This window comes from Pongo pygmaeus, chromosome 3 (assembly GCF_028885625.2).
Source record: "Pongo pygmaeus isolate AG05252 chromosome 3, NHGRI_mPonPyg2-v2.0_pri, whole genome shotgun sequence".
Classification (NCBI taxonomy): Eukaryota; Metazoa; Chordata; class Mammalia; order Primates; family Hominidae; genus Pongo; species Pongo pygmaeus.
This window is the reverse complement of record NC_072376.2, coordinates 135,533,552-135,548,088: the sequence shown is the minus strand read 5'-3', so window position 1 is coordinate 135,548,088 and position 14,537 is coordinate 135,533,552. Positions and strand designations below refer to the sequence as shown.

Genomic DNA, 14,537 nt, shown 5'->3' with positions numbered 1-14,537 from the left:
TAAAATGCATTAATTAGAGCAGGGGTCCCCAACCAACGGGCCATGGGCTGGTACCAGCCTATTAGGAACTGGGCTTCACAGCAGGAGGTGGGCAGCAGGCAAGCAAGCATTACTGCCTGAGCTCCGCCTCTTGTCAGATCAGCAGTAGCATTAATTCTTCTAGGAGTGTGAACCCCACTGTGAATTGCACACGTGAGGGAACTAGGTTGCCTGCTCCTTATGAGAATCTAATGCCTGATGATCTGAGGTGGAACAGTTTCATCCAGATACCATCCCCACCCTCTCACCCCAGGTCCATGGAAAAACTGTCTTCCACAAAACCGGTCCCTGGTGCCAAAAAGGTTGGGGACCACTGAATTGGACTGATTATCATGACATATACATCAATTTAACTTGTATTCCTACTACTGTTGCTCTATTACACGCCTACAGTGAACTCACATCTGGGATGACCCAAAGTTCAGCAAGAAAATCTGTCAGCCAGGCGCAGTGGTTCATATTTGTAATCCCAGAACTTTGGGAGGCTGAGGCGGGCAGATCACTTGAGGTCAGGAATTCAGGACCAGCCTGGCCAACATGGTGAAACCCCGTCTCTATTAAAAATACAAAAATTAACCAGGCGTTGTAGTGCGTGCCTGTAATCCCAGCTACTCGGGAGTCTCAGGAAGGAGAATCATTTGAACCCAGGGGGTGGAGGTTGCAGTGAGCCGAGACTGCGCCACTGCACTCCAGCCTGGGCAAAAAGAGTAAGACTCCGTCTCAAAAAGAAAGAAAATCTGTCAAGGAGGCACCCAAAAACAAGCCACATCTCTAGTCTGCATATTCTTATTGACGGGCAAGATTTTTACTGATTCAGGTTCAGTGAAAATCACTACTTTAGCAAAGCAAAGGATTCTGCCAGATTTCCCTATCTTTTATACTAGGATAACCAAGAACACTTCATATCAGAAAAATTGCCAAAATCCAAATAAGCTTCTACCAGAGAAATGCATAAATATACATAAAATACAATTTTTAGAAAATGTTTAAATATCAGTTTTCCAGAGGCTAAAGAAGAAAAGGAGAAATGAAGTGACACTTACCACAGGCCTATATAAACCATCACCACTGCTGCCAGGCTATATTACTAAACCTCATAAGAACTCTTAAAACCACATAGTGTTATCCCTACTTAGCTCGTGAGGATATAAAACCCAAGAGGTTGAATAGCTTGCTCAATGTTTATCAGCTGATAAACTATAATGACAGCATTTGAATGTAGAGCTCACCATAAGCTTTGCAATAAATCCCATTATTTCCCTGGACTTTATTTTAAAATATTAAATTCCTACAGTATCAATATTTTATTTCTAACTTAAAAAACAACGTTGACAGAATTGAAAAAATAGTAAAAAATATTAGAAACAGAACTTTTCATAAGAGTTGGACTATTACATAAATAGCAGATGCTCCATAAATCCCTGTTAAAGTAAGCTAGTTGGGGGTGGAGGGACAAATGAGCTAAAAATATCTCAGAACACTGGACAAGAGATAAAACTTTCCATCTCAGAAAAAGTTACAATTATTAGATTCAGTATTGCTACCAGACAGATTTAAGTGCTATAATAACAAAATAATTATTTAAATATGAGTTTTAATTCTTCCTGTTCTGTTATGCTACCTTATCAAGGCCTGAGAATTTGGTAAGAACATGTTGAAATGATGTGTAATTAACAAGGATGCTAAAGACAATTCTTAGAGACACAAAGCAAATGCTTCCTTTCACCATAAACAAAATGACTAAGTCCACTTCTTGAAGAAATCAAGATCTATTTATATTCACTCTCCTGAAATGGCACAGGCAGCCTTAGAAGGATAGGTTTATAATAAATCCCTATATTTGGAAAACATTGTTGTAAGCATCTTCTAACATTCAACAGAGTTTATAAAACTTATGTCACTGCTACATAATTAACATTTCATGTTTTCCCAAAAAATGCAGTATACTTATCTATGTTGTTAATTTAAAACATTATAAATTTTGAGGGAATTAATAAAAGGCTATGCAACTAATTAATTAGAAAGGCAGCCTAATCCCAGCAGGAATACAAACACAGACATTAAATGTCAGGATGTGTTAGAGTCTAGCTTGTAAACAACTTGTCTATTTGAGATAAAACATTTCAAAATGCAGCTGCTCTTTGCTTTAAAAAGGTGAACTACAAAACATTAGCTCTTTGGACAAGTCACGACATATCAAACCACACTCCAGCTCAAAAATTAATTATAAAGAAAATATAACTTTTGAAAATAAGCTTCACACCCAATCACAAACACCAAACGTTATATCTGCTCAGATAATGGGAGATCTAATGGTTGAAAGCAACAGTACCTATTGCAGTGCTTCCAATTTTCATATTCATTATGGGAACAAAGTTAAAAGATATGGAAAATATTTAGTAAACTGGAATAAAAGATTAGAGATGTTGAGAGTAAGCACACTGCAAAAGACGCATTATCACTCTCACAAAGTATGGACTGTAAACTTTCTATCCTCTGAAAAGGCATGTACAATCTACACAAATACTACAAAGGTTTTGTATTCGTATCCTACAAACAATAACCTTTAGATTACAGAAACAATCAGGAAGCATAGCTCACTATGTTCTAAGAAATCCTGAATCACTTCAATTCATGCCATTCTAGACATACGTGCACAACTTTTGTTAAAAAGTACAGAGCTTCCTTCACTATGCGGCAGTCCAGAAGAGGGAAAATCATCAGAGAGACAACATATAAAAAGCACAAACACGCAGGTCCACAATCTTAACTAGGAAATACATATGTCTGTACTCTTACTTGTATTCTGAATTGTTAATTGTTTTACTTGTGACTTTTTTTTCAGAATTATTTGCCACTTTTAAAGTTTTATTCAGAACCATTATACATAACTGAAAAACAAACAGACATTCATTTTCTCTTGAGTGGCAAAGTTAAATGATAGTTTGGAAGAGCACATTACTATCACAAAAAACTTCTGGGAGGAAACTCAACACTATTAGAGATGGTCAAAGAATTTCATTCCCTAAATTTAATCCAGTTATTTAAATCAGTTACAGAGAATCTCCAAAAACTGGATAGTTGGTTGCCCTAGATCAGTGATTCTCAAAGTACAGTTCTTGGACCAGCAGCAATGACACACCTGCAAGCTTGTTAGAAATGCAAATCTGGGGCCCCACTTGGACCTTCTGGACCTACAGGAATCAGCAGGATAGACCCCAGAACTGTGTTTTCACGAGCTCTACAAATGATTCTTACATAGGTTGGAGAACCACTTGCCTAAATCAGCGAATCAAATGTCCAATCACAGGCAAGGGCAAGACTGGCTGTTTCAAAATCACTTGGAAAACATTATAGATCCTGCCTCCAGCTTCCTAACTCCCTTAAACACTTAATTATGAGTGGGAATGTGAGTGTGAGTGTGAGCATGAGTGAGTGAATGTGTAGTTTCCCAGGTAAGCCTGATGCATAATGAGGTTTAGGAACTAATGCCCTATAGGTCAATAGCTCTCAAAGTGTGGTCCCCAGATCAGCCGCATTAGCACCAGCATTAACATCACCTGGGAACTTATTAGCATTCTCAGGCACCAGCTCAGACCTACTGAATCAGAAACTCTTGGGGGGGGGTGGGTTGGGCGAGGGCGGATTCAGTAACCCGTTTTAGTAAATTCTACAGGTGATTCTCATATAATAATGTTTAAGACTCTTTGCTCTAAGTGATTGGTCCTGAATTAAAAACATGTGAAACAAACCTGAATTCCGTGGGGAAGAATAAATAATAGAAAGAGACAGATTTAACCTACATATCCAGAAATACATCTCCTGGAGATGGAGTCTCTTAGTGTCAAACTCAGGAATCTAGTCAAGATGCCTTAACTACCCATATATGTCAGTGGCCATTTACAAACACTCCATTTAAACAGCACAACTGGTGAACAATGAAAACACCTCCTGAAAAGCACTTCTTTTAAACAAATGTAGTTAAAGGCCGTATCAAAGCCAAAGCTTGGAAATCTGTCAGTGGGAAGGCAAAAATGGACTAAAACCAGTTATTTAAAGCAGCCTCACTGTCCTACATTTTTGAAGATTACACAGAACGTATAACTTGCTCATTGCTACTTATAAAGGCAGGAATAACCACTTAAGAGTTCTTTCCTCAGCGCAAAGCAGAGATTTCTGAAGGCAACAAAGGGTGGAAAAAAAGAGATGATTCCCAAGGTGTTTACAAACAAAACTAAGCTCAACTCTAAAATTAACACTATTCATCTTTATCAAGGGTGTATAGGGTAATAATTATGTCTCCTAGATTTCACACATATTTCTCAAATTATTCTTGAACTAATCAAATACTTATTGAGCACCTATAATATACCAGAAGTCATTAATATTGCCTCCAAATATTAAGATATTACCATGACTCTTTAAAATAACAATTATTCTAACTTTCTGGGTAATTCTAAGATCAGCGTAATGATTGTGACTGCTCGCACCTGCCCAAGAAAACTTAACCATGTTTAACAACAACAACAACAACAAAAAACAGATGTGAGTTCAAACTTGTGCAGGCAGTTATTTCAAAGGACTGAGAGCAACTCGAATTATTCCCTAATAACTGCTGTAACCTGAGGTGGAATGCAACACCAGATATCCAATTCTTTTTATTTAAAGCTAAGAGAGTAGTTTAAATCTACCATGCAGAATGAATGTTTTTCCCTATGCTCAATGCACACATCATAGTATACAGGAATGCTGCTGTTATGTTCAATAAGTGGGATACACTTATGTCTATTCTATAGCACTTGGAGCACAGTCCTACCACTTCAAATGCTTATAGTTTCCCAATTGTTTCAGCTTTCTGTCTAAGTCACACTACTAATCAAACTGGTAATTTACTCAGTCTTTAGTCAGAAATTATAAAACTGTTCCAATGAGAAAATGCAGTGTACTTCACAACCAACATTAGTCTGCTTTACAGCACTGTTTCTAAGAACACCATGGGAAAACCCTGACTAACTACCTAAGTGTAAGTCATTCATACAGATACAAAAGAGAAGACCACTGAAAATAGCTGATGAGGCCTGAAGAGGCTTAGGGCTTTTTCTTTACCTTCTTTCTCCCTTTCCTTTTTCTAATTCTTCCCATCCTTCTTTTCTTCCATTTTTTTCTTGTTCTCCCTTACATCCAGGGAATGTCATAATGCATTATGACACTAAAATATCATCTACTCCAATCTCCTCAATTTACAAATGGAGAAAACTGAGGCTCAGATAAGGCATAGAACCTGCCTAAGATCACAAGCCTGATTTTAAAAGCAAGTCTGTCCAACTCTCAAAACCTATTCTACACTATACCACCCTGCCTCATTAGAAAATTTTCTTGCAAAAATTCCAGCATACTGTTTTCGAATTTTATTCTGCTATATAAAGTTAAGAAAATGATACTACATAATACAACATACACTAGTATTTGGGACAGTATACACAAAACCAAACATATTTTCCCTACTGGATTCTGTAATTACAACACTAATCTTTTTAAAAACTACTACTCACAGGCGGAGCTTGCAGTGAGCCGAGATCACGCCACTGCATTCCAGCCTGGGCTGGAGCAAGACTCCGTCTCAAAATAAATAAATAAATAAATAAAAATAAATAAATAAATAAAAAACTACTCTTCATAATCTGATTCATTGCTAGATTAAGGGAAAATAGATCAGTTCAATACCTGCATATTTTCTACTTTATCAACTGATCCTCTCCTTAGTATCATAGGCTAAAATTAAATTATAAAGTCTTATATCCCTCTAAACAAAATCCACCTTTTATTAGTTTTAATTAAGAGCACGAAGTTGAAGTAAGACGACATTGGCTTTAAATCCCAGCTCTGCTGGATACTCACTCTGAGGCCTTTCTTGAGTCTGTCTGATACTTCTATCACAGGGTTGGTAGGAGGATTCAATCAAGTAATGTTTTCCTTTTCTCACTTTCTCACTGTAGAACTCCTACTTTAAGCTTCTTCTTAGATGTTATTTTTTCTATTTAACCACAGTATTTCCTTTCCTCACAGAAGTCACTACACATTTTTACATTTTTTATGAGTAGTTTATCATTATATTTGTAGTTGTTTACAAATCTCTTTCCTTCATCAGGCAGTGTGTTTCTGGACAGCAAGAATTCCAGAGCCTTCTAGAGTGCATAAAATGTATTAGAAAGTCAAAAAGTCTCTAGTAAGGCATGCTGAACATGGCAAGTCCTACAGAGCAACACCTACACAGCAAACCAGACTCTTCATTACCACCTTATGCAATGGAAGAAGCAAAGCTATCTACTGATACTTCTGCTTTTTGAGCCCTAGGTAATCCATTTCTATGACCAGGCCCACTAATCCCTGTGAAGCTAGAAGCAGCTTCACAGAAACTAGACAGAATGGGACCCAGTCCTAGATCATAATGTACCAAAAGAATGTTTGTATTTGCCTTGATAGTCTACAAAACCTGCAGTCTCTCCGGACTGTGATTCCTATAACCTAGAAATTGTGGTAATGATCAAATAAAATGAAAAAAAAAAAAGATTTTCTCCACCAAGAGTAAGATATTCAAAGATTCCTAAATATCTCTTCCAAGTTTTCTTTTCCTAACTGTTTTTCCTTCTTGAGTCTCTTTCCCTACATATATCAGTCCGCATAAAAGGTCAAAAAGACTAAAGGCAGGGTCTTCAAAGCCTACTAAATTAGACAACTATGAGTCGATGATTTGGAGGTAAAAGTTACTGCATTTGTATTTCTGAACTAAAGCTCTAAAATAACTGCTATGGTTTGAATGTCCTTTCCAAAACTCATATTGAACTTTAATTGACATTGTTATGGTATTAAGAGGTAGGACCACTGGGAGGCGATTAGGCCATAAGATCATAACGACAGTAATCCTCAGGAATGGATTAATGCTGTTACGGTGGGAGTGGGTGTATGGCAAATGCACCAGAGAGCAATAACTTAGAAAGGAGGGTTGCCACGTGGAGGCTGCTGTGGGGAGGGTGCCAAATAAAAGTGCTATATAAGCTGCATGCTTTTTGCAAGCAGTTGAGGTTCTCCTGTCTAGTCCACCACCACTGGACTGTCCCTGTATGTTAGTTCTCCCTAATAAAACCCTATGTCTCGTTTCCTAGCTCCAGGTCTCTTTTGCCTCTTGAACCTGGTGCCATCCTTACAGAAATCAACAGGGACCCAGTACCACAAGCGATGAACCCAGCAGGAAGGTGGAGAAAAATCTCATGAGCACCAAGACCATAAGATCAGGAAAGGGGAAATCCAAGGGGGGAATCCCGGGTTGACCATCACATTTATGTGGGGCCCAAAAGCCACTATCCTTGATGGATGGGGCCCAATGTATGAGTACGGAACACCCCAAAAACACCGAAGGGTCTGGAAGAGCTGTTGCAGGGGGTGGATCTAACTAAGCAAAAGTTAGATGCCTGAGCTGTGGCAGCCACAACTGGCTGGCCATTCTTGACTGTGCTCCCAGCAGCCACTGAGGCTGAGCTCCCAGCACAGGCCAGGGGTTGTCTGTTACAGGAAGAGCTATGAGTAGGAAGAGATGCCAGACTAGCTCAACCTAAAATATTAGAGACCCTACTGTCCCACCTGCAGAAACAGGATGACAAAATGGAAATCCTAGCTTGTCAGGTAGCCTGTTTGAAGGGTCGCCTGCTCCCATGCCAAGTTAGGACTATATGACTAAATCTTCCTAAGTCCGGGGACCCAGTGGAGAGCTCTAGTGAGGAGCAGAGTGAGGACTGAGATAAGCCCATAGAGGTCCTATCCTCTCTACCAAGATAAAGTCAGACCAATGGTGCCTGCAGGGAGTAGACCCACAAAACTTGTCTCTGCCTGAAAGATGGCAGGACACCACAATGCAGCACTACACCACTGTGGAACTAGTGGAGCTGGGCAGAAGCTGGGTTCAGGAAGAAAGAGAGACAGTTGATTGAGAGGTGGCTTCTCTGTCTATGAGACATGAGGATGGAGGGTGTTATACTCTCCAGACTCAAGATGAGTGGAATGGCATCCATCGCATGCCACCCAGCCCTGAGGCAGCACCTCTATGGTGCCAACAATGAGGATCAGGCCATGCCCCTCCTTAGCTGGGTGGTTGTGGGCTGCAAAGAAGCGTGGCCAGATGAGGGCAGTATCCCCACATCTCCTTTGCGATGGCAGACTATGGAGGAATTGCAGGACATCATCTGGGAATTAGGCATGAAACATGCTATCTATGCTGAACATCACCAAGGTCCAACAAAGAGCTTTTCACTGCCAACGTGAAAGACACCATCTTAGTCTGCACTCAACCAATGGTATGGTGTGCTAGTGTCTATCCAGAGCCCCCTACTAGGACAGCCAGTGTCTCAGGGGGCCCAAACAGCCACCAACTTAGGAGAAATGGAGAAACTGCGTAGGCAAAGGGTACATGCTGCTGGAATGAAAGACAAGGGCGCCAAAAGAAAGGAGACAGCCAAGGGGTCCATCAGGGTGACTGACCAACAAATGTGGTGCAACCTGGTAGTGGTAGGAACAGCTACTATGAAAATAGATAAACAGCCCAATGCTGTTCTGGTGAGACTGTGGCAGAAGCTCACACCAGAAGAGTGCTTCACTAAGGAGCCTCAGGTTCAGCCCACCACCCTTCCTGCACAGGGATGGCAAGTGTCAACCCCGTTAGATTGGATGAAAGCCAAGGCCCCGGAACCCTGATAAGAGTAATGGTTGCCAGGGTACCTGGGGACCAGAGGCCACATGTAGAACTAACTATATATTGGTCGCCTAAGAATAAATACACTGTGCGTGCCCTAGTGGATACTAGAGCCAAATGCACTTTCATATATGGTGACATTCGTTGGTTCCATGGGGCTAAAATAGTAATAGATGGTTATGGAGGGGGATCAGACAGGTTGAACTGTCTGAGTATTACAAGTTGGGAGACTGCCACCAAAACCCTATTTAGTATGTATAGCTCCCATCTTGGAATACATCTTGAGAATGGATACCTTATCAGGATTGGCCCTCCAAACAACTGCTGGCGAGATCTGACTGAGAGTGGTGAAGCATGTGATCAAGGGGAATGCGAAATGGACACCAGTACAGTTGCCAAACCCACATAGCAAGTAGTAGCACTGAAGCAATACTGCCTGCTGGGGGGACATAATGAAACCACAGGGATTGTTAAGTAGTTAGCCCAAGGAGGCATTACAAGGCCAGCGCACAGCCCATACAACAGCCATGTATGGCCCATGTGGAAGCCCGATGGGACATGGACAATGACAGTAGATTACTGGGAATTAAATAAGGCAATCCCCCCAATGTATGCACCTGTTCCCAATATCACCTCCCTTCTAAGGAGGGTGGGAGAGGCACTGGACACATACCACTACCACTTTGTTATTGATTTAACCAATGCCTTCTTCAGCATCCCCACTGCCGCAGAGAGTCAAGACCAATTTGCATTCACCTGGGAAGAACAACAGACCTTTACCATCTTGTTCCAGGGATATTTACATAGCCATGGAGGTCCTGAAAGGGGTACATGTTTTCCATTACAATGATCATATCGTGCTAACTTCTGAGTCTTTTTCCAGCTTTCAAACTGCACCCTCACACCTTGCTGTCTCGTCTGGCAAACAGAGGATGAGCTATAAACACAGACAAAAATCCAGAGTCCAGGCTTATCAGCCAAATACTTGAGTCTGCCATTATGGATAGGGTGCAGGCCTACTCACATCGTGTGACACCAAAGCAGCTATAAATCTTCTTAGGACTCCTAGGGTATGGGCATCATTTTATTCCCCATTTGGCCCAACTCCTTAGACCCCTATACTGTTTAGTCAAGAAGGGGGCCCACTGAGACTAATCCACAAAGGAGGATGAGGCCTTTGAACCAGCTGAAGTCACAATGAAATAAATACAAGCCTTGGGAGTTCAGGTCAGAGACAGCCTTGTGAACTAGATGTAGCCAGTTACCCTGAGGGGTTTGGGTGGGGCCTGTGGCAAAGGCAGAGACATACACATGCACCTTTAGGATTCTGGTCCCAGCTACAGAAAAAGGCTGCAGTTAGATATAGCGTGATGGAACAACAACTCTGTGCTATACATTATGCCTTACAACAAGTAGAGGACATTACAAAGGGGGTCCTGATGCTAGTATGCAGCCAGTACCCCAAAGCAGGTTGGCTAAAGGTTATCTTCCAGAAACTGAAGTCTGGGAATGCCCAGACACAGACTGTGGCCAAATGGCATGCATACCTGTAACAAAGGAACACATTAGTAGTCCCTTGAGCTCAGAGCTCCATTCGGTGCTTGGCCCTGTCATCTATGTAACAACTGTCACATAGTCTTTAAGGGAGGCTGCTGAGCCTCCGTAGATGCTCTCCTTCATACAGGATAGACAGGGCCCAATGTCTGACCAGACCTGGTACACAAACAGCTTGTCAGGAGGCAATCCTTGCACTTGAACAGGCATGGCCATCCAGCCATCCACTGACAGTATCTGGATTGATACAGGCCAAGGACATAGCAGCCAATGAGCTGAGCTGCAAGCTGCCAGGATGGTCCTCCTCTATAAGCCAGACCCAGCAGTCCAGTGTACCTACAGGTGGGCTGTCTGAAGTTAACAGGCATCTGGCATGACATTCCTTAAGGAAAACTGTGATTCTCCAGCACACACTTCCTGATTTCCACAGCATGATATATCAATAAATATTGTCTTCATCAAGACTGCCACCAATGCATCTGATTACGTGTGTGTGTGTGTGTGTGTGTGTGTGTGTGTGTGTACTTTTGAAAAGTCTGATAGGATACAGTCATCCCTTAGTATCTATGGGATATTGGTTCTAGGACCCCTGAGATACCAAAATCTAAGGACAGCTCAAGCCTCTTATATAAATGGCATAGTATTTGCATATAGCCTATGTACATCCTCCCATATAATTTAAATAATCTCTAGATTACTTTTACCTAATCCAATGTAAAGGGACTCACCATGTGGCTACTACAATGGGAAGCACAGGACTAGACAGTAGCAGGTCACCTCCTTCGGTGTACTGACATGTAGAAGGACATTCCCCGTTGCATCTGGGGAATGCATAAAATGATCTACCATGTGGATCCCCACACTGCATCTACACCAACCTGGAAATCAACAGGCAGACAAATTAACCTGCATTCGTCTCCTCAAGGGAGTCCCCACAGACGATGTGGTCAACTGGTTACAAAAGAAGACAGGACATAGGGGACAACTTACCCTTTGGGCCATAGCAAAGAATTGAATCCTGCCACTATGATACAAAGACACAGTACACATCTGTCAGCAATGTCTTACCTGTGCACAGGAACACCCCAGGCCCTTGCCACCTGATACCAGAAAGATCACGCAGGGCCAGAGCCCAGCACAATGGTGGCAGGTAGACTACATAGGATCTTTGCCCCTATTGGATGGCTGCCACTATGCCTTAACTTGTGCAGAAACCTGCACAGGGCTACTGTGAGCATAACCCAGCAAGCATGCCACCATAAAAGGACCAGAACAGAAGTGTGCAGTCTACAGCATCTCCATCAATATTAACAATGAGCCGGACACAGTGGCTCACAGCTGTAATCCCACCACTTTGGGAGGCCGAGGCGGGTGGATCACCTGAGGTCAGGAGTTTGAGACCAGCCTGCCCAACATGGTGAAACCCGTCTCCACTAAAAATACAAAAAAATTAGCCAGGTGTGGTGGTGCACACCTGTAATCCCAGCTACTTAGGAGGCTGAGGCAGGAGAATTGCTTGAAATCGGGAGGCAGAGGTTGCAGTGAGCCGAGATCGTGCCATTGTGCTCCAGTCTGGGCAACAAGAGCGAAACTCCATCTCAAAAAAAAAAAAAAAAAAAAATTAACAATGACTAGGGCTCATACTTTACCAGATATAAAGTACAGGAATAGGCAGAGGCCCTGGATATCCACTGGCATTTCCACCTGCCGTACAACCCTACAGCAATGGGGCTGACTGAACAAATGAATGGACTGTTGAAACAACTCCTATAGGAGTTGGCTCTGTGGACACACTGCTTACCAGCAGCCATGCACAACCTGAATGAACATGCACATTCTCATCACCCCATCCTGTATACTCTTCTAACACAAGGATGTGATACCACCATCAGGATCCAGGTAGACAGGGTAAGGGACAGCACACCTTTGCCCCCAACCTGGGACACAAAGTAATCTGCTATTGCCCTTGTCACAGGACCAACCTACTGGGGAGCACGTCATTACGTGGTTCTGGGAAATGGCAAACCAGCCCGATGGTTCAGTTTTTCTGCTCCATGGGGGAAGGGCCTAGAATAGGATATATATATCACACCTATTTTATACCATACTCTCCATTGTAATTCTAAAATAATGAATCCTAGTCCTCCCTTGTGCAAGGGGATGAACATCCTCTCATGAAACATTATACCTCCACCGTCTTCCTCTGGCCTCCTGCAACACATTACAGAGGGGGGCCAATCCATTTGGTATTGTAAACCAGGCATCAGGCTGCTGCCAGGGGTGGTGCTCTCTCAGAATGACACAACTCCCTGTGTCTTGTTAAATGGCCAGGACTTGTCCTTTCTTGTACCCACTAAACAACTCACCTTTTGCCCATAGGTGGTGTGCCGCAAACCTCTTCGCTGACTGGGTGCAGATGGTTATCTCTCTCCAGAAGAAAAGAGACTGCTGGGTCTGAGGAGAGTTCCCCCTCTCCTCTGTTATGGGCCTGCCATGCCACATCGAGGCAGCTAACATGAGTACCTGGGGCCACTTCGATACTTGGTATAGTGACCTTCACCTACTTCCCTTCAGCGACAACAGCACCTCATGCAGCAAGTTTCCCACCACCAACGACATGAGATGGCATATTTTCCGCCTGGTAAGGGAGCAAGGTTAATGTCACTCCCCACTGTAGGTAGGCTGTACACAATGATGGGCTAGAGTGGATGACAGCAGTGCAGATAGAGATAGTGTGTCATGCACCCTTCTTTATAAAATCGCATGGTCCTGGACATCTTAACTGCCCCCACAAGGGCGGAACCTATGGATTAATTAAAACCTGTTATGTATGTATCCCTGATGACTCTCACGATGTAACCCAGGCCATGCAGGCCTTAAATACCCATATTTCCACTACAGAATCTAAGTCTTAAAACCCTATAACCACGTGTTTTAATCAACTCCCAAGCCCTTGAAAAACTTTCTATACAGTATGATTGTTATTATATTTGTTATTCTTTTTTGTTATTGTAGTTTATATTGCTACTGCAGCATCTGGCTGCAATGCTTCTCCACATACCTGGCCCCAGGGATATGATGACAGAAAGGCATAAGAATGTGAGGGCCACGCAAAGGTATGCTGGTGCTGAGTATATGGCAGATGCACCTGAAAGCAATAACTTAAGAAAGGAGGTTGCCATGTGGAAGTTGCTGGGGGGAGGATGCTAAGTGAAAATGCTATACAAGCTGCATGCTTTTTGCAAGTGATTGCAGTTCTCCTGTCCAGCCCACCACCACTGGGCCACCCTGTAAGTAAGTTCTGCCAAATAAGCCCTAGGTTTCATTTATTGGCTCTGGGTCCCTTCTTTGGCCTCTCAAACTTGGTACCATCCCTACTGAAGTTAATAGTGGTACGGCATGACACTTAATTTTAAGGAAAATTGTGATTCTCCAGTTTACACTTCTCCCTGATTTCCACAGCACAGAGCAATATATCAATAAATATTGTCACCATCAATACTGCCACCAATGGATCTGATTACATGTCCATGCATGTGTGTGTGTGTGTGTGTGTGTGTGTGTGTGCGTATACTTTGGAGAAGTCTAGTAGGATATAGTCATCCCTTAGTATCTATGGAGTATTGGTTCCAGGACCCCTAAGATACCAAAATCTAAGGACTGCTCAAGCCCGTTAACGGCATAGTATTTGCATATAGACTACACACATCCTCCCATATAATTTAAATAATCTCTAGATTACTTTTACCTGATCCCATGTAAATGCTATGTAAATACAGTTGACCCCTGAACAACTTGGGGGTCGGGGACACCAATCCCTGTGCAGTCAAAAAACTATGCATAACTTCTGACTCCCCCAAAAACTAACTACTAATAGCCTATTGTTGACCTGAAGCCTTGCCAATAACATAAACAGCTGATTAACCATATTTTTATATGTATTATATGCTGTATTCTTACAATAAAGTAAGCTAAAGAAAAAGCAAGCTTTTTCAAATTGTTGCAAATCTCCAAAAAATTTTCCAATATATTTATTGAAAAATATTCATATATAAGTGGACCCATGCAGTTCAAGCCCTCATAGTTCAAGGGTCAACCGTAGTTGTGATACTATATTTTTTAAATTTTTATTATTTTTTACTGTTTTAACTTTTTTTTTTTCCTGAATATTTTCAGACCACAGTTGGTTGACTCCTCAGAT

General features: G+C 42.1%; 1 protein-coding gene across 3 annotated transcripts in view; it reads right to left on the bottom strand.

The window, feature by feature from the left end:
* AFG2A (AFG2 AAA ATPase homolog A) overlaps positions 1-14,537 on the bottom strand; it is a 409,766-nt gene that overhangs the window by 376,613 nt on the left and 18,616 nt on the right. The gene's annotated exons all lie outside the window — the stretch shown is intronic.